General features: G+C 39.7%; 1 pseudogene; it reads right to left on the reverse strand.

Moving 5' to 3' along the window:
• Positions 1 to 13,003: 13,003 nt before the first annotated feature.
• On the reverse strand, positions 13,004 to 14,179 carry LOC101151338 (SIN3-HDAC complex-associated factor-like; annotated as a pseudogene).
• Positions 14,180 to 21,523: the final 7,344 nt, after the last annotated feature.

The raw sequence follows: 21,523 nt of genomic DNA on the forward strand, positions 1-21,523 counted from the left end.
TCCAATATATTCTAGCATATTGAGAAATGATTCACTTGACAGGTGAAGTTCATCCCTCACTGTGATATAACAGGACATGCATAATTGCCTCTCCCCAGCTGCGCCTATGAGACTATGGCATAGCTTACAAGACCCTGCTCAACTTTTATATTAGTTTCCTGCGGTTGCTATAACAAAGTATTACAAACTGGGTGGCTAAAAACGACAGAAATGTATTCTATTGCCATTCTGGAGGCCAGGAGTCTGAAATCAAGGGGTCCACAGGGCCATCCACACTCCCTCTAAAACCTGTGTGAGAGTCTGGGCCTGGTGGCTCACGCCTACAATCCCAGCACTTTGGGAGGCTGAGGTGGGCGGATCACTTGAGGTCAGGAGTTTGAGACCAGCCTGGCCAACATGGTAAAACCTCTACTAAAAATACAAAAATTAGCTGCGCATGGTGGCATGTGCCTGTAGTCCCAGCTAATCAGGAGGCTAAGGCAGGAGAATCGCTTGAACCTGGGAGGTGGAGGTTGCAGTGAGCCGAGATCATGCCACTGCCCTCCAGTCTGGGCAACAGAGTGAGACTCCATTTCAAAGCAAAAACCAAAAAACCAACAAACAAACCCTGTATTGGAGGATCCCTGCAGGCTTTTCCTAGCTTCTGGTGATTTGCTGGCCACCCGTTACCTTTCTTGGTTTGCAGGTGCACAGTTTAAGTCTCTCTTCCCTTTATCCTATGTCATTCTCTGCACGTATGTCTTCGCTTGGCATTCTCTTCCTTGTCTCTCTCTTTCCCCTTCTGGTAAGGACAGCAGTCACATTGGATTAAAAACCTACCCAAATCCAGTAGGGTTTTATCTTAACTACATCTGTAGGACCCTATTTTCCAAATAAGGTTGCCTTCTGAGGTACTGGGGGTTGAGTCTGTAACATACCTTTTTGGGAGTCATATGCAACCTGAAACAGCTCCCGTCCCTTTAATATCACTCTTCACTCTGCATTTGTGTAGTTGGCAGGTCTCTAGCCACCAACTTGCACCTGCACCACCATCCTGACCCTTACCATAGGCCACCTGATACTATCATCTGTTCTGCACTGTGCCATCTGCTCTATGTCTTGCCTCCCTAATTGTATTGTAACTCTTTGGTAAAGAATTCTTACTCAAACTTATTTCTCACAAAGCACTTAAAACAGTGATTTGATATCAATAGCACCTTCTACTCTTAGAGCAACTTTATACTTTTAAAAATTATTTCACATACATTATCTGGCATGTTTCTTTCAACCTTCCCACGTGGTAGATTGGATTGATGGTATTTTCCTAATTTTATGTCAAAGGGAATTAAGATCCAGAGAGGCGAAGTGACATGCCAAAATACTGAGACAGTGGGCTTGGGCTAGTCTCAGCACCTTGTATTGAAAAACTTCTCCTTCTTATTCTCGTTCTCTGTAATTTGATTTGTAATGAACCAAGAGTCCTTCTGGGAAAACAAAACAAAACAAAGCAAAATAAAACTCCTTACTCTCAAGGCAAGGCGCCTGCAATGAGTGAGAGGAGGGAGGGGATAATGGATGAATCTCAAGTCTGTCTTTTCTGTGAGTGGAACTGGAAGAAAGTTGCAAAACCACACAGCCTTCCTGTTTCCTCAATCAGGGCTTGCTTTTTTCCTCCAGTATAACAATGAAAAACTTTGACTTTTCTTCAATTTCTGACCCCATGACCTATTCCCGCAGTCTGAGATGGCTGTTTCTCCTCCTTTTTTTTTTTTTTTTTTTTTTTTATAAAAAGTATCCAGTGGAAACTCCTTCAATATCCTTCCACCTACCTGAAAAAAGGCTAGAACTGGGGAGGAGAGGAGAAAGTGGGAGCGGGGACAGAAGTTAGTGGCATCTGACTAAGGGTCAGCTGACTAGAGCTGCGTTAGCTGGAAAGACTGCGCAGCCTCTTTGTGCACAAGCATGGAGGGTCCCTAGCACCAGGGAGCCGCACGGGGATAGGAGGCAGACTGCTTTGAGCAGGAAGGTGGCAGAGGAAGGATCCCCTGTTTGAGAAGAAGCTCTCACGCTGTGAACACCTCTTTCCACTTCTTTCTCTCTTTACTAGGACTCATGAAGGAGAACTTGGAAAATCATAATTAGCTTGGAGAAGATAAAAGAGGTCCTCCTTGGTGGGAGGGTAAGGAGAGCGATGGAAAGGGAAAATGAGATAGGGAGGGAGAGGAGGAGGAAGAGGAGGAGGAAGAGCAGACAGAGAGAGAGAGAGAGAGAGAGAGAGAGAGAGAGAGAGAGAGAAAGCTGGCACACAGAATAAAAGACATAGATAGTCCTAAGGAGAAAAACTTAGCAGCTTTTCTCTGACCATGATAAGCTGCTAGTTACAATGTGAGATGATGCTTGCTACTCCAAATGGATGTATTGTAACCAGGCTTTTATACTGTGAATTCTCTCCTCGATACTTTTGCTTCCAGACTTTCTCTCTATTCCTATAGGCTGAGTACCATCTAGCAGGGACTAGGAAGGTGGTTTCACAATTAAATTGAGAGAGGAGAAGCGGGGAGAGTAAGAGAGATCATATCAACAATCAGGGAACAACTTAGATTGAAAGGCACTCCAAGTTTAGACATACAATCTGTTTGCATAAATGAGGAATGCAAAGAAAATGTGGGGACAGATTCTTCGAGTGTATGACAAGCTAAGCTGGTGGTTTAGGCTCTTAGAAGAATGCAAAAACCCCACACGAAAAGCCACGCAGAGGAAGAGCAAGGTTTGCATGCAAGATATTTCTATCTGCTCTACGTACCCACACTCTCCTCATGCCTGTGTGCTCTCTGTGACACACACACACACACACACTTGCCCACACGCACACACATACACACACCAGTCTTCTCTAACACTCCTAGACCTGAAGTTTAGCCAGAATCTAAGGACTGGAGCTCTGAGCAGGGGCAGGGGTACCTCCACTGCCCTAGTTCAGCTATAATCCAATGATCCTCATTCACAAGTGAACTAAGGGATCTTGAAAATATATGTCACGAGTCTTGAGGATTCCAGGAGCCTCAGGACTCTAAAATCAATGAGGGATTCAGGCCATGTGTCCATGTGCTACCATGATAAAATAGACCAAGGGTAATGAAAGGTTATTAGCGTGGAATAAAAGTTGAAGCTTGGAACTTGGGAGGCCTGTACCTCTTCTCTAAGCAACCTGTACCTCTTCTCTAAGCAAAGTGCTGTCTTCTGGATCTGTTTCCCCTTCTGCAAAGAAATGTATTTTCCTGTGTTTTAGGCCAGTGTTTCTCAAATTGTAACGGGCATACAAGGTACCAGGGATATTGCTAATGGGAAGATCCTGATTCAGCAGTTCTGGGGTAGGCCTTGGAGGTCTACATTTATAATAAGATCCCGAGCTGCCAGTAACCTACATAACACCTTTGCCTGAATTAGATAAAGTGTCTCCCTCTGGGTAGATGCAGCCCTGTGGGTTCCTTTGTAAAAGGAATTCTTTTCCTGTGCAGTTTTACTAGTGATGTGCAGGATGTATTTCAGCCCCTGCATTTCTTAGGACAGTGCCTTTGAGCAGTGCACAAGTTGCCTGTCTGCACATGGCAGTCCTCACCACGTAGACAGATGTCTCCTGGACTACTGCGAAGACAGCCTTGCTTCTGATCCTTCTGAGATGTTCTACTACTCTCCTTCCTTCACAGCACAACTCAGCCAAGTCCATCAAGGCATTTATTCTAACTCTCATTCTTTTAGAAATACCTCTTTTGTTTTGCTTTGTTTTTCAGAGACTGCCAGAATGACATGTAGGAATGAACTTATTCCTTCTCTACTTAAAAAAGAGAGCTTGGCCCTTGGTTCCTCACTCTCCAACGTACCCCTACTCAGCCTAGAGCTCTCTCTAGGGGCTGCACGGCCGATCCCCTCCACTGCTTCTGCTGGAGTTCTTGCCTCTGGGGTTTAATATCTCACTTCATTTATTAATTCAGGATCTAAACAACTAAGCTCCTGTACCTAGTCTCAGTACGTGATTATTATGTGGTTTTCTCAGATCTTTTGTTTTTCTTCAAATATTACCCCTCCTTTACAGGGGATCAGACATAAAGGCAAATAGCCAATTGCTTGAGATTTCACTAAGCTTGGTGTTTACCTTGGATGGCAGCATTCGGCGAGGTGTCCAGCTCTGAAAGGTTTTCTTAGCCACACCCCTGCGTGGGCTGCCTTGTTCTGTCCTGTCTATCATTGGGGAGAAATTTAAAAATATGTGTTTGTCTCCCCAGAGTTGCCGAATTCTTTCCTTTATAAGAGCTTAAGGTCAAGGTTGGGAGAACAATGGACCCAGTTAGGAGAAGCACCCACAGCAAAACTTTGAGGTCAGCTGTCCTGAGCTTTCTTCGAAGGGTTTGCTGCTGCTTATTCACATATCTCTTGAAAAGAAACTTTCTGCCAAGGACAGAAAATTCTGATTTGTCTAAGTAGCAGATTGGGAGGAGCAACAAAGTGGCATAGGAAGATCACTGTGCTGAATCTGGAGAGTTAGGTTCTATTAACTCTGGCTGCTTGCTTGAATTTTCTGTTACATCTATACAATGATGCAAGAGAATTAATAACTTTAAAGGTCCCTTCCAGTTTTAAAGTTGTAATACTCTATGAAATTTCTTGGCTTTAACAATGTATTTTATGTTAAGCTAAATTTATGGGGTTAAAAAAACTCCTGCATTTTGAAACAATGGACTAATTTGTAATCTAATTTATTTAACTGAGGATACCTTTGTAAAAGTTAGTTATGATGTATTTTAGTTCAGAAATAATGGATTTGGGGCCTTAAGAAGTTTTAATTTCATTGCTATTTGGCCCCCCGAGTTTAGAAGTTGAATTCCTACCAATAACAAAAGACCATGGCATTGGAGTATGGTATATGAACAGTTGTGTTGGACACAAAGTAATCAAGTTATTTTAAATTTAGTTTTCATACTGGAAACAAGTCAGTCGTTTGAATAATATTCAAATGTGTATAAATCAAACTGATGTAAGTGAAAAAATGATCTCTCTCAAAATAAAGACCAAAACCAAATAGAAAAAAGATATTAACAGACTGGACTGCACACAGAAAGGAAAATACAAATGGTTCTTGAACACATGAGTAGATGTTCAATTTCACTCGTCATAAGATAGATGCAAAATAAAACTATCCCAGGCTACCACTTATCACCTATAAGGTTATCAAGGATCAGAAAGTTTGATAACACAGCCTAAATTATCTACCAATAAGAGTGTGTTTAAATAAATTATGATGTATCAATACAATGAAATAATGTTCAGATGTAAACAAAAAAGTGCAAAATAAAAAACACTCCAAAAATGAGAAAGCTTTTCTATGTACTGATAACAGGGAAGTTTCCAAAATGAGGTTGAAATATAGGATAAGAAAGCAATGGTGTGTACAGCATGTCATCGTTTGTTTGGTTTGTATAAATAGTTGGGATGGATTTCTTCTTTAGTTACGTACATCTGTTTTCTCTCTGGCTTCTTGCTGAGGGTGGTACATGTTATCAACCATGATGTACTTCACCGTGTAAATGAGATGCAGGCACAACGAGGAAGGCTATTCTCTGGTGTGTTGGACATTTGTGTATTTCCTTCCTTGAAGGAGATCCTCCTTTCTTTATTCCTCCGTGTCTGCTGCAGCAGGTGGTATAGACTAGAGTCCCTTTCAGTGCTACTCTGATGCTCCGTTAGTCTCTCCCACCCACTGCTTTTAGAGTGCAGTTACATCTTGGGCATACAGCATGCCCAGAGGGATGGAAGTGGGGCTGGGGGTGGGAAGAGCTTAACTGGCACAGTTACTCCAGGAAGAGCTCCAGAGCTAGACTTTCCAATCAAAGGGGCATAGAGTTATTGCAAGAAAAATATATATCACTGATGGAAACACAGGGAAATATATTACAAGGAACTTGTGAGCCAAATTTCAGAACTTTCTGGATCAATTGAAATTAAGAAAATAGTTAATTCTCTTTCATTATGTGCCCCCATAATCACCCCCAAAGGCTCACAATTTTTCTTCCTATTTGCCCCAAGCTTGGAGCTTCTCCGATACTCTCTAGGAAGGGGTTGCATTTGCTTCTGGTATTTTGTTTTGTGACTTTCCTGCTTTGCTTTCTCTGACCATGCAATCTCATTTTAAAAATTTTCCAGCACCGTCATTGTTCTGATCTTTCAAAAATATATTTTCTGACCTTTCAGTAGGGACTTGGGAGGGAGGAGGGTTATGACTGACAGAACTCTTTCTGGCATAATGGTGCATCTTGAGGGTTTGAAGTGTGGGGGCCAGAGGAACACAAGGTTGAGATATTACTTTCCCTGGCACCTTCTCTGCCAGGTTGCCCACACCTTTGTAAATAGCTCCTTGACTAAACTCTCACACTGCCCATTTTGAGAGTGCTTCTTGCAGGGCCCCTGACTGATACAGACCCCATTTATAAGACAAAGAATAATTGACAGGTGTCAACATTTGTAAGATTTTTGGTTCACGTGGTTTTCTTAAAGCTCAGCTTATATATAGTATTACCCAGACTATAGAGAGTATGGAGAAAATATTTTACTTTTGTCTGGCTACTATGAGCTAGAGTTTAGGCAGTGTATTAGTCAGTGCTCTCCACAGAAACAGAACCAATAGGATCTTTATAGGCATACAGATATTGGCCTGGTGTGGTGGCTTATGCCTGTAATCCCAGCACTTTGGAAGGCCGAGGCAGGTGGATCACTTGAGGTCAGGAGTTGGAGACCAGCCTGGTCAACATGGCAAAACCCCATCTCTACTAAAAATACAAAAATTAACTGGGCATGGAGGCATGCACCTGTAGTCTCAGCTACTCAGGAGGCTGAGGCAGGAGAATTGCTTGAACCCAGGAGGCAGAGGTTGCAGTGAGCTAAGATTGTGCCACTGCACTCCAGCCTGGGTGACAGAGCGAGACTCTGTCTCAAAAAAATTTATCTATCTATCTATCTATCTATCTATCTATCTATCTATCTAGCTATCTATCTATCTATCTAATCTATCTATCTATATTTATTATGAAGGACTGGCTCAAGCAATTGTGGAGGCTGAGAAGTCTCTTGATATGCCAACTGTCTACAAGCTGGCAGCCCAGGAAAACCAGTGGCATTATTCCAATTCAAGCTCAAAGGCCTCAGAGCCAGGGGAGTCAATAGAGTCAATTCCATTCTGAGTCTGAAGGTCCAAGTAACCAGCAGTGTTGATGTTGGCGGGCAGGAGAAGATGGATGTCCCAGCTCAAAAAGATACAGCAAATTCCTTCTGCCTCTGCCTTTTTTGTTCAATCCTTGACACATTGGTAAGGGTGGATCTTCTTAACTCAGTCTATTGATTCAAATACTAATCTCTTCTATAAACACCTTCAGGGACACACCCAGAAATAATGTTTTACCAGCTATCTGGACATGCCATGGCCCAGTTGAGTTAATACATGAAATTCACCATCACAGGGAGATACAAAGTCATTCATTCACATATTCTCTCTGCAAAGCCCTTACTTGGCTCCTGTCACACTGTAAACTCTGGTTACACCACAAGGAATATATAAAAGAAGGAGTGTATGGGATCTCTGCCCACAATGTGTTTCCAACTGTTGATGAAAGCAAGACATTCACAAAAGAAAGAAACAAAAGGTAATATAGGAGATGTGATTATAAAACTGGTTTGTTAAAATAAATTCTAGCACATAAAAGCTCGAAGAGTCGGCCGGGCACGGTGGCTCACTCCTGTAATCCCAGCACTTTGGGAGGCCGAGGCGAGCTGATCACTAGGTCAGGAGATCGAGATCATCCTGGCTGTCACGGTGAAACCCCATATCTACTAAAAATACAAAAAACGAGCCGGGCATGGTGGCGGGCGCCTGTAGTCCCAGCTGCTGGGGGGGCTGAGGCAGGAGAATGGCGTGAACCCGGGAGGCGGAGGTTGCAGTGAGCCGAGATTGCGCCACTGCACTCCAGCCTGGGTGACAGAGCAAGACTCTGTCTCAAAAAAAAAAAAAGCTCGGAGAGTCATCAAGTATGGTTTTCACATTGGCGGATGAGGTCCCAGAGGTTAGACTAGTCTGGGGTTGGAATCAGAGCTGATACCTTGAGCCCAAGTCTTCCATCGTGTTCTTTCAGGGTGCAGCCACCTCCCTACCCTACACTGACTACCTCCCCTTTAACAAATATTCCGTTGGTGTCATATTCCAGGAAGTTAATCTAAGGCAGGCTTATGGCTAACTGAAACTTTTAACAAGTACACAACAACTTGTACATATGTGAATTATGGTAGCTTATATGTAATTTTAAGATATTGCAGCCACAGTTACTTTATAATCACAGGTGTGATGTCCAATGTAATTAGGGTGGATCAAGAACCAAAGAGAAGGAGAAGTTTGGTCTTCTGACACCCAGGGGAATCCCTCACCACAACTCCTTGCATGGGGCAGCCCTTTTTCTGGCTCCTGAAGGGCCATGTTCAGCATTACTAGTGGTTATGTATCTTGGTGTGACCTCTCAGAAGTGCAACCGCTCTTGTGTGGATGCATCATCAGGGAGATCCTGTTCCCCATGGGAGCTTCAGAAATATACATGTCTTTAGAGCAAGAGAGCAGAAGCAAGAAGGACCAACGCCCTCCTGAAGGTCCCAGTCACTACTGACTTCCCAGTCTCCCTTGTGGTAGTATTTCTTATTAGAATCCGCAGCCCTTCTCTGATCTTCAGAGAACTCCTGTTATTTCTTGATAGAATTTCCAATGACTCTTGGCCTTTCAGACATTAACAACCCCAAACACTGATATCCAGGAAGAAAGTGGTGTTTGGAGATCCTATATGGCTCCGTCTGTGACTGGTACCAGGTGAGCTGATGATGCAGCTCTTAGACGACACCCTCTGGGCCTGTGTCCCTGCATACACGTGAGGACAACTTCTGCCATCCACTAACACCTCGACAGGACACCTCAGGGCTTCACTCATGGGATCTGATAGCAGATATTTATGTAGATAAAAATGCAGTTGTATTTCTGCTCCCTAACTGAGGAGAGAGAGACACAGATATAAAAATATTTATGTTTGACTATTTCTATTTTCCTTGATATGCAACACAATATTTTAAAATGTGATCATAACTTTGTAATCAAGGATATAATAAATAAGATAAAAGGAGTGAAAAACACAACTAAATATGGTTTATCACAGGAGTGTTGGAATTGTTTAACATTAAAAGATTCTCCAATGAAATTGACCATAGTAGCATATGAAACAAGACAAAAGAACATATAATTATTTTCATAGATTCTGATCAAATTTGGTATAAAAGTTGACATCATACGTGATGAAAGCAAACACAAAATCAAAATAGTGTTTTCCCAATTATGAATAAAAAGTAATTTGATAAAATATTTTAAACAAAATGTCAAAGCAAACATCATAATGAATGGCCAAACAGTAAAAATATTTCTGTACAATTGGAAACAAGTAAAGGATATCCCCAGTTGCTACTTTTATTAATCATTTTACTGAAGTTCCTACCAACTTAATGAGATAAAGAGTATAAATAAAGGGAATATAGACTGGAAAGGAAAAAATAAAATTGTCAACGCAGACAGTACGACTATACACAAAGCATTCCACGACACCTACAAACTGTTAGAATAATAATTATTGGATGTTTTGTCAATTGCCCCCAAATACACAGCATTCTGTACACCAGCAACACAGAAGTAGCAAAATGCAATTTGAAAAAAGATACCATTTCAAAACGTAACAAAAAACAATAAGGTACCTGGGAATAAATTTAACAAAAGGTTTTTAAAAACCTTATGAAGAAAAGGATAAAATGTTCTGGAAGGAAATAAGTAAAATGCAAGTAAATTAAGTAAAAATGACAATCCTCTCCTAAACAAATCCCCAAATGCAATGTAATTTCTTTTTTATTTTATTTTATGTTTTTATTTCCATAGGTTTTTAAGACTAGGTGATATTTTGCTACCTAAGTTCTTTAGTGGTGATTTATGAGATTTTGGTCCACGCATCACCCGAGCAGTATACACTGAACCCAATTTGTAGTCTTTTATCCCTCACCTGCTTCCCACCCTTTCTCCACTGAGTCCCCAAAGTCCATTGTATCATTCTTATGCCTTTGCATCCTTGTAGCTTAGCTCCCACTTATGAGTGAGAATATACAATGTTTGGTTTTCCGTTCCTGAGTTACTTCACTTGGAGTAATAGTCTCCAATCTCATCCAGGTGTCTGTGAATACCATTAATTCATTCCTTTTTATGGGTGAGTAGTATTCCATCATATATATATATACCACATTTCTTTATCCACTTATTGATTGATGGGCATTTGGGTTTGCTCCACATTTTTGCAATTGTGAATTGTGCTGCATAAACATGGGTGTGCAATGAAATGTTTTCGTATAATGACTTCTCGTCCTCTGGGTAGATACCCAGGAGTGGGATTGCTGGATCAAATGGCAGTTCTACTTTTAGTTCTTTAAGGAATCTTCACACTGTTTTCCATAGTGATTGTACTAGTTTACATTCCCACTAGCAGTGTAGAAGTGTTCCCTTTTCACCATATCCACACCAGCATCTATTTTTTTTTTTATTATGGCCATTCTTGCAGGAGTAAGGTGGCATCCCATTGTGGTTTTGATTGGCATTACAAGCAAAGGTTTTGTTGAGGGTTGTATGGTATATTCCTAACAGATAAGGTAAAGTCCTAGCTCCCAGGATCTGTGAATGTGACCTTATTTGGACATAGTCTTCATAGATGTAATCAAGTTAAGATGAGGTCATATTAGATCTCACCCTAATCTTTATAGGAAGGCCACATGAAGACACAGAGACACATACAGGGAAGGAGGCTGGGTGATGTTGGCTGTGTGAGGATGGACACAGAGATTGGAGTGATACAGCTGCAAGCCAAAGAATGCCAACCATTGCTAGAAACCACCAGAAGCTCAGGGAGAAGCATGGAACAGATTCCCTGCTCCTGGTCCCCAGAAGGAACCAACCCTGCTGATGCACCCTTTTGGACTTCTGTCCTCCAGAAGTGTGAAAGAACAAATTTCTGTATTTTAAAAAAAATTTCTAATAAGACTGGACTTACTCAATTCCCTAGTAAAAGTTTTGATTATAAGTAGCCAACAGTATAAAAAGTACAAAATAGGTCTGTAGATTTCTAATATATTAATACAAAGTGCATGACTACATATAGTACATCCTACAGGCGAAGAGAGGTGGAAGAGGAAGAAGAAGAAGACTGTGGTTGAGGTCTAACAATAAACAAATAAATACAGGAGTAGAGATGATCCATAGTATAGTATATTCTACCACTAATGCTGCAGCCAACATATACAAAAAAAAAATTTCAAAATGACTCAGGAGGATGACAATGGCTGGACTTTTGTAATTCGCCTCAAAGACTGAGGGAGAGCTGACCCAGCTCACTGTATAGTCTGTGCATATGGTGGCTTGCAGCATGTAGGTTTTCTCCAAAAGAAGGAAATATAAAATGTTTAGATTAAGAACTATAAATCTACAGGGTGCCCATAAAAGGTGGCTCACTCCTTATTGTTATACTATCCGATTTTTAAAATGCAGTTTAAAAAATAAGCACTGAGTCTTGTTATTACGAGGCAGGCAAGTGCTTCTCCCTCATTATGAAAAGACTGAACTGGTGATACTTTTTCCTGAACATTTAGAAAAGAGGCAGTAAGAGTGCTTTGGTTTGGGTTCGAGTGAGAGGCTTTTCATGAGGATTTTAGGATTGAAGGGCTCTAAGTTCAGGTTAGTTATCTCAATGTTCAGAAAGCCTGAATAAAAGAAGCCAAACAAAAACCTACCTGCTTAACATGAACAGAAACCTCTTTTCTTTTAGTAAAATTTGCTTTTAATACAGAGCAAAAGAAAATAAAAACCTAATAGGCTGAAACAAGTCAAACACTTGCTCTACACAGATAAAAGCCTTCACAAAGGTCAACTGAAGTAATCCAGAGCTGAAACTAAATTGTGCAGATTTTCAATGAAGTCATCAAAGTCATGTAACACAAGCAAAAGCTGATTATTTACAAACTCAGCAAGCCCTCTAAGAAATGTGCCCCAGGTAGCATTAACCTTTGTTTTTTGCCATCCTGAAGACTTGCACATTGTATTTCTCAGATAGTTTAACATTTTTAATAGGGCGTGTTCTCTATTACGTGGTAATGCCTTGGCACTATTCCCGCAGGGTCTCACCTGTCTTGCCATTTCCCCAAGAGAAGCTTTGATTCTGCTTTAGAAGTTTCACGTACGTTAAAGTCTTTGTCAAATATTAATATGAAGGGAGGTAGCACAGGATGCAACGTATACAGTCAAGTTACCTCTCTATATATTGAGAAATTACTTTCTCCTCCAAGGTATTTGCAACAGAAAGCTCAGTCTGTCCTGCTTAATAATCAGTAGTACAGGTTGAATCATCAGAACCTAGGCAAGACCTTAATATTTCAAAATTATTAACAGCTACCTCTAGGGGAAAGTCCATGTTACTGAGTTATGACAAATTTGTTATCATAAGGGAAAACAAGCGTAGCTAGCCATCTTAAAAAATGCCCCAACAACTGCTTCTCAATACAGAAAGACTAAAAACTACAGTTTATCATAAACAAATCCCGCCTTTGTCCCCTGAAACTCCCCTAGTTTCATTCATTAGAAGGGGATTTTAAAAAAAGACTTAAAGAGTACTTTACAGCAGCATTCAGCTTTCCTATGAAATAGCATCTTAAACATTATGTGCAACTCTTTTTTTAGTGAGCTAGACACTGGCTTCAAAGTTTGTGGGACTGGGGGAAAATCAACCCATTCAAAACTATTCTAGAAATTGTCTTTTGGCAGAATAGCAGGTATCCAAGTGAAAAATAGGAGGGTCAGATTGTTGCTTTGTGGTCTTTTCAAAATTTAGATTTTTTTTGTTCCCCTTTTACCTGAAAACTTCAGTCTCTACTCCTGAGTGGGGATGGACAGAGGCTCTGGCCCCTGCTCCTCTGGCTTCTCAGCAGCTCCTTCCTTTCCTTCCTTCCTTCCTTCCTTCCTTCCTTCCTTCCTTCCTTCCTTCCTTCCTTTCCTTCCCTTCCTTCCTTCCTTTCCTTCCCTTCCTTCCTTCCTTCCTTCCTTCCTTCCTTCCTTCCTTCCTTCCTTCCTTCCCTCCTTCCCTCCTTCCTTTCTTCCCTTCCTTCCTTTCTTTCCTTCCTTTCTTTCTTAGACAGGGTCTCACTCTGTCACCCAGGCTGGAGTGGGTGAGGTGGCGTGATCTCAGCTCACTGCAACCTCCGCCTCCTGAGTTCAACTGATTCTCCTGCCTCAGCCTCCTGAGTAGCTGGGATTACAGGTGCACCACTATGCCCAGCTAATTTTTGTACTTTTAGAAGAGACGGGGTTTCACCATGTTGGTCAGGCTGGTCTCGAACTCCTACCTTAGATAATCTGCCCACCTTGGCCTTGCAAAGTGCTGGGATTACAGGCGTGAGACACGGTGCCTGGCCCAGCTGCTTTCTTATGACTGCAGCAAGACTTGAAGAGATGTGTGTTGATGAGGACTTCCCCAAAACATCCTTTATAGATGACCCCACAATGTCTCTTCTGTCTTTTCAGTATGTGAGCTCTAAAAAGGAAAAAAACTGGCGTTCTGTTAGAACCAGAAACCATTTCTGTATCTGAGCTATCATCTAACTGGTTACTGTTACAAGGAGATTGAGCTGGGGGCGCATTTGAGGTGGTATTGTGAGCATCAGAATTATGACGTTCAAATTCCTTCTGCAGTTTACTGATCTGGATGCTTTTTATCCTGTTCTCGGATAGAGTTTTCACTTTCTATGGTTTCAATGTACTCTTTATACTGGGTCCAGGCCTTGTAACTACCACATGATTCCAGTTTTTTTCTTTTTTTTTTAATCCTGCTCTCACCTTCTTCCGTCTTTTTACAAGCAGGACACAGGCATTGTAGATGTCTCCTGAGCAAGTCTCATGTAATCCAAAATGGCTCTGGAAGTCCTTTTCATAGCATTTACTGTCAGTGCATCGAGAACTGGAGGACTTAGCTCTGCAAATACACCAGACTTCTATACTTTGGTACATCTTTTGCTTATGAAAATCAAACATCTTTTCTTCTGGGCGATAGTCTTCCAAAAGCAGCTCTTCCACGCGAAATAACGTCCCCGAGGTGCGGAGTGCATGCCGGATCAGCCTCGCCTCAAGCGCCCCCTCCTCCTCAACTGACTTGTCTAGCCAAATTTCTGTAGTTTTTAAGCCACCCAGTTTGTGATGCTTTGTTGCAGCCATTCTAGGAAACTAGTACAGGTTCCAAACTTGACAAGCTGATTATAAAATCCTACTGAAGAATAAAAGACTAAAAATAAACAAGAGGGAAGAAATGGAGGAGAACTTGCTCTATCAAATATCCAGACTTGCTGTAAAGCTATGGTTATTGGAACAGTTTTGATATTGACACACGGTTTCTAGGACAAATGACCTAGGCACAGGCTTATGAGTAGGTGGATACTTGAAATATGACAGACGAGGCATCCAAATTAATGGCAAAGGATGAATTAGTCAATAATAGTGTTGAAACATTCGTTGTAAGTGGATCTATAAAATCAGATCCTTATATCCTACACAAAAGGAAACTCTAAATAGATTAAATACTTAAATGTGAAAAGCAAACTCTGAATCATGTAGGAGAAAATAGAGAAAATCTTTAACTTCAGATAGGCCAAAACAAAAAAGATTCAACTATAAGCAAAAAACAAAATGCCTTTAGTAAACTTTGTGCATGCAAAAAAGAAAAAGATTTGACTATAATGACAAAAATAATAAATTAGGCTATATTAAAATTTAAATGTCTTCAACAAAGGACAGCATAAATAAAGTGCAAAGAAAGAAAATCCACTGATCAGGAGAAGAAGTTTGTAATCCATGTGACTAGGATCCATAGAGAATGACTAAAAATAGATGAGGCAAAGCAAAAAAATCTAATAGGAAAATAGACAAATGACATGAAGAGGCAAGATATAAAGGAGAATCCCTAATGCTAATGGCTAATACATTTATAAAATCATTCTCAACCTCACAACAATCTGGAATAAGAAAATTAGAATAACAATGAGATCAATTTTATTCCTGTAAGATTGAGAAAATGAAAGTCTAATTACACAAAGTGTTAGGGAAGATGTATGGAAAAAGGAACTTTCATCCTTTGCTGGTGGGTGGGTGAACTGAAAGAACCACTTTGGACAAGAATTTGGCAACACCTAATACAGTTGAATAATGAGCACCCCCTCGGACTCAGCACTTTCATTTCTTGGCATCTGTCTTAAGAAACTCACAAACTGGAACATATGCAAGGATTGTCATCACTTTTGTAGGAGAATGAATACGCAACATATTGGATTCTACCGGGTAGTTAAAAATTACTGAAGTGGATCTCTTTATTTACAGATACATCTTAAAAACAATACTGAATGAGGAAAAAAGAAGTTGCAAAGGTAGATGAACAGTATGATTTCACTGGAAACTCACCTGGGGCTGGGTGGTCTAGGATGGCTCATTCCCAGATCTAGCGGTTGCTGCTGGCTGTTGGCTGGCTGATCTGGAGGGTCTCACTGTGACAACTCATCTCCGCTCCATTTGGTCTCTCATCCTCTAGATCAGGATGGAGTATCAGGGAAGTTTTCCAAGGTAGTGGGAGTACAGGCTATTGAGGCTTAGGCTTGAAAGTCACCTAGTGTCACCTCTGCCACATTCTCTTGGTCAAAGCAAGTCACAAGACTCTTCCAGATTCAAGAGATGGAGAAATAGCTGTCACTTCTTCATGGCATGAGCAGTAAAACCACATTGCAAAGAGGCCTGCATAGAGGGATGAGAAAAAAAATTGTGGTCATTTTTTGCAATCTCCCTCAAAGTACAAAACGGAACTCCTAAACTTCCCCCTAAAAATGTGTTTTCCCTGTTCATCCCTATCTAAATTGATGGGATTTTGAGCTTTCTGGTTGCTCAAGTGAAAAACTTTGGATTTATTCTTAACTTTTCTCTTTCTCTCAAATCCCACACCCTACCCATTATGAGATAATATTCACACTATATCAGAAATATATCCAGTGTCCTACCACCTCTAACTACCCCCACTGCTATGGGTTTGATGGGAACCACCATAAACTCTCACTTTGATGATTGAAATAGCTCCCTAATTGCTTTTCTTACTTCCACCCTTGCAGAATCCCTTTGAGAAAAATATTCAGTTGGGCATGGTGACTCATGCCTGTAATCCCAGCTACTTGGGAGGTGAAGGTGGGAAGACTGCTTGAGCCAAGGAGTTCAAGACCAACCTGGGCAACACAGCAAGACCCCATCTCAAAAAAAAAAAAGAAAAAAAAGAAAAGAAAAGAAAAAAAAAATCAATTATGTTCCTTGCAGTAGGTTGAAACATGTCCCTCTCTCCCAGACATCCACATCCTAATCCCTGGAACCTGTGGATATGTTGCTTATATGGCAAAAGAGACTTTGCAGATGGGGAGTGTATATAAGTACACCCACAAGGGCCCATATAAGAGGCAAGCAGTAGACAGATGCTGAGAGAGGACAGCTTCATGACGCAAGCAGAGAGAGGCTTGAAGATACCACATAGCTGGCTTTAAAGATGGAGGAAGGGGACCTGGTGTGGTGGCTCATGCCTGTAATCCCAGCACTTTGGGAGGCCGAAGTGGGCGGATCACCTGAGGTCAGGAGTTCGAGACCAGCCTGGCCAACACGGTGAAACCCCATCTCTACTAAAAATACCAAAAATTAGCCAGGCATAGTGGTGAGCACCTGTAATCACAGCTACTCAGGAGTCTGAGGCAGGAGAATCGCTTGAACCCAGGAGGCAGAGGTTGCAGTGAGCCAAGATCGCACCATTGCACTCCAGCCTGGGCAACAAGAGCGAAACTCCATCTCAAAAAAAAAAAAAAAAAAAAAAGATGGAGGAAGGAACCCTGAGCCAAGGCATGAGGACTGACTCGAGAAGGTGGAAAAGGCAAGAAAGCAGATTCTCCCCTGCAGCCTCCAGAGAGACTGATTTTGAACATCTGACCTCTAGAACTATAAGAAAATAAATCCAAATTTCTTAGAACCACTGTTTGTGGTAATTTGTTGCAGCAGCAATGGGAAATTTATATATCATTCTTTGGCTCAAAATCCATACATAATCTGTAGTCCCACTTCTCCTCCTCCCTCTTCTTCTCCCCCTCCATCCAGTACCTCCCTGAGCACATGTTCTAGTCCTTCCCCTCTTTGCTCACTTGATCTCAACCACACAAGCCTCCTAGCAGTTCTTTATACTTCAAGACGTCTTCCTGCCCTAGAGCCTTTGCTTGGCTCTAGCTTTTTACCTAGGTTACTCGTCTCCCAGATATTTTCTTGGTAAAACTGCCCATCGCACCCTACCATTCTCATTTACCTGGCTCAACATTTTCTTTATAGCACTTATCATATTCTAACATGCTGTATGGTTTGCTTACTATTAAGTTTATTGTTTATCATTTGTAATGATATGCCACTGCCCTCCAGCTGGCAGGTAAGCAGGGAAGGACTTCATTGGCTTCATTCACTGTTGTATCCTAAGCCCCTAGAACAGTGCCAGAGCCATAGTAGTGACTCAATATTTATTTGTTGAATGAATGCTTTTTTTAATTGCTGTAACTGAACATGAAATAGATGAACAATAATATCTAGATATAAATATCAATACAATAAATACTGTATCCACTAACTAGTTTACTAAAAAATAACATAACTGTCACCTTTGAAGACCTCTGTGTACCTCCCTCAGTTATATCCTGTTTTCTTACCACTCAGAGAGGAACCTTGCATTTTTATTTCATCATTTCTTTGCTTTTCTTCAGTTTTACCAAATATGTTAGCATTCCTAAACAATATAATATTCAGATTTATGCTTATTTGTTGTATATGTAGTATATATGTATATTTGTGTATATTTACATCATTACATGATACTATAGGCATTCTTTTTAGATTCACTTTTCTTTTTAACATTAATTTCTCTCTTTTATTATTATTTTTATTCTATTGTGGTAAGAACACTTAATGTGAGATGTGCCCTCTTAACAGATTTTTAAAGTATACAATACAGTTTGGTTAACTGTTGGTCCAATAGCATACAGTGGAGCTGAGAACGTATTTATCTTGCATAACTGAAACTTCATACCTATTGATTAGCAACTCCTTATGTCTTCATCCTTCCTATCCCCAGCAACTATAATTCTATTCTTGACTTCCTTTTCTTGCTTAATATTATGTTCCCAAAAATTCAACCTTGTTGTGGCATGTAACTGTAATTCAATTGCTTCTCTGCAATGAAGTACTTTATTATAAGAAAATCACATATAATAATATTTTAGTTAACATTGTTGAGGGAAATGTTTATTTCTGCTTTGTTGCTCTGACAGATATCTCCTATGTCATTCTTTCCTATGCATCCCTGGGTTATGTGAGCATGAATTTCTCTAGGGTACAGCCCTAGGAGTGAAATTGCTGAGTCATATAATTTGAACATCTTTAGCTTTACCAATAATGTCAAGTTGTTTTCCAAAGTAGCTGTACCAGTTTACCTACCTTTCAGTGTTCTGGTTGTTCATATCTTTGTAGAAACTTGATGTTGAAAGACTTACATTTTTGCTCGTCTTGTGGGTGAGAAATCTCTCTCGTTGAAGTTTAAATATTCATTTCTCTGATTACTAATGAAATTAAGATTATCTTTTCTCTTATGTTTATTGACTCATTGGTTTTTCCCTTCCATGAACTACCTGCTTGTGTCTTTTGCCCATTTTTATTTTGTATCATTTATGCTTTTTCTTTAATTTGTAGGAATTTTTTAAGTATTCTTGATATATATGTTGAAAGTATCTTGTCTTGGTTTGTGGTTTGCCTTTTAATGATTTTTGTAATTAATTAGAGTTTTAAATTTTAATGTAGTCTTTCATAGTTTGTAGTTTTTCTTTCTTGTGTAAGAAATCCTTTCCCACCCCAAGATAATAAATATATTAGCCTATATGCACCTCTGAAAGTGTTATCGTTTTGCCCTTCACATTTAAGTCTTTAATCTACCTGGAATTGATTTTTGTGAATTGTGTGCAATAGGGGTACAATTTCAGTTTTTCTATATGGATATCCAATTTTCTATCCAGTCCCCATTGATCTGCAGGGCCAGTTCTGTTATAAATCAAGTTTTCATTATTCTGTTCTCTTTGTCAATTTGTCTATCCACTGCCTTAAATATTATAGCTCTATATTAATTCTTGATATCTAAGAATTAGGAGTAGATGCAACTTCTTCTACTTTGTTCTTCTTCAAGAGTTTGCTGGCTATTATTGGTTCTTTGCTCATCCATTGATATTTTAGAATCATTTTATTAAATTTGAAGATAGCTAACACTTTTGTGAGATTAACTTTCTCTCCACAAATATAGTGTATCTCTCTACTAATGTAGGCCTTCTTTAGTGTCTATCAATAATATTTCTACATTTTTCTTTACAAAAGAATGGACATCTTTTGTAGATTTATTCATAGGTACATCTTTATATTTTTAGGCTATGGTAAATGTTATCTCTTTTAAAAAACTATATTTCCTCTCTGTTTGCTGCTGATATATAGAGCTATCGTTATTTTGTTTCCTAGTCACAGTTCAACTCAAAGACATGGGGTGTATAACTGATTTATTAAATGGACTTTATTTTTTAGAGCAGTTTTAGGTTCACAGCAAAATTGAGCAGACGATACAGAGAGTTCCTTTCTACCCCTGTCCCCACACGGGCACCGCCTCTGCCACTGTCAACATCCCCCACCAGAGTGGTCCATTTGTCACAGTCAATGAACCTACATCAATACATCATTACCACCCCAAATCCATAGTTTACATCAGAGTTTACTCTTGGTGTTGTACATTCTATAGGTTTGGACAGATGTATATTGATATGTATTCATTATTATAGCATCATACAGAGTAGTTTCACTGCCCTAAAAATCCCCTGGGCTTCCCCTATTTATCCCTCCCTCCCCACAACCCCTCGCAACCACAGATTTTTTTTTTTTTTTTTACTGTCTGTCTCCACTTGTGCCTTTTTCAGAATGTCATATAATTGGAATTCTACAATATGTAGCCATTTCAGATTGGCTTCTTTCACTCAGTAATATGCACCTAGGGTTTCTCCATGTCTTTTCATGGCTTATTAGCTCATTTCTTTCCAGCACTGAATAATATTCCATTGTCTGGATGCACCACAGTGTATTTATCCATTCACTTACTGAAGAGCATCTTGGTTGCTTCTACATTTAGACAATTATAAATAAAGTTGCCATAAGCATTCACATGCAGGTTTTTGTGTGGATGGTGTAATTGATTTTTGAACATTGACTTAGTATCCAGCAACATTACTAAATTCTCCATAATTCTAATGATTTGTCTGTACATTAGGGTTTTCTACATAGATAAGCATATTATCTATGGATAACAAGTTTTTTATAATACAGTTTGAAAAGTTTAAAATTTTAACTGAAGGATTTATTCCTTTTATATTTATTGAAATTGCTAGTACATTTGAATTTCAATCTACTATATTATTTTGTGCTTTCTCTTATATTTTTTGTTTCTTTTATATTTTAGTTGTATCCCCTCTATATTAATTCTCTTTCTCTCTGTTGCTCTCTCTCTGTCTCCCCAATCCCTCATTATTTGGAAGTTGTACAGTATTCCCATCCTTTTAGATAATACCCTATAAAATTAAGATGTATAATATAACTTGCAAAGTCTAAAGTTAATCGATATTTGCCATCCTCCACATCAATATAAGAACCTTAGAATGCTCATTCATTTAACTTCAATCCTGACTAGTAAGTCATTATTGTCTTTATTTTACTATTTTGTTTAAAGCCTACTGACATTATTATTACTGTCTTAATCAGTGGTATGATTTGCCCACATGATTGCATTCTTTACTCATCATTCTTTTTGCATCTCAGAATTTCTATTCAGGGTTTCTTTCTGCCTGAATTACACCCTTTAGAATTATTTTTATGAAGAAAGTGTTGTATTCCCCTTAGCATATTAAAGGCAGTCATTCATTGGCTTTTGCACTCCTATTTTTGTTGAGAAATCAGCTGTTGTCAAATAAAGTTGACAAACTTTATTTGAAGGCAATCTGCTTTCCACTTTATTCTTTTTCTGGCTACTTTTATAATCTTCTCTTTGTCTTTGGTTTCTGCAGTTCGCTCATGTTGTACTTGGGTTAGATTTCTATTTTTTTCTGATTCTTTTTTATCCGAAATTATTTGGACTAGGGCCTTTGTATAAGTTCTGGAAAATTCTTAGACTTTATTCCTTCAGATACTGTCTCTCTCCCGTTATCTCTGTCCTCTTCTCTTTGAACTCTGATGACACATCTGTTAAATCTTCACACTTCTTCCTCCATGTCT

The sequence above is a fragment of the Gorilla gorilla genome, chromosome 7, assembly GCF_029281585.2.
Source record: "Gorilla gorilla gorilla isolate KB3781 chromosome 7, NHGRI_mGorGor1-v2.1_pri, whole genome shotgun sequence".
NCBI classification, from domain to species: Eukaryota; Metazoa; Chordata; class Mammalia; order Primates; family Hominidae; genus Gorilla; species Gorilla gorilla.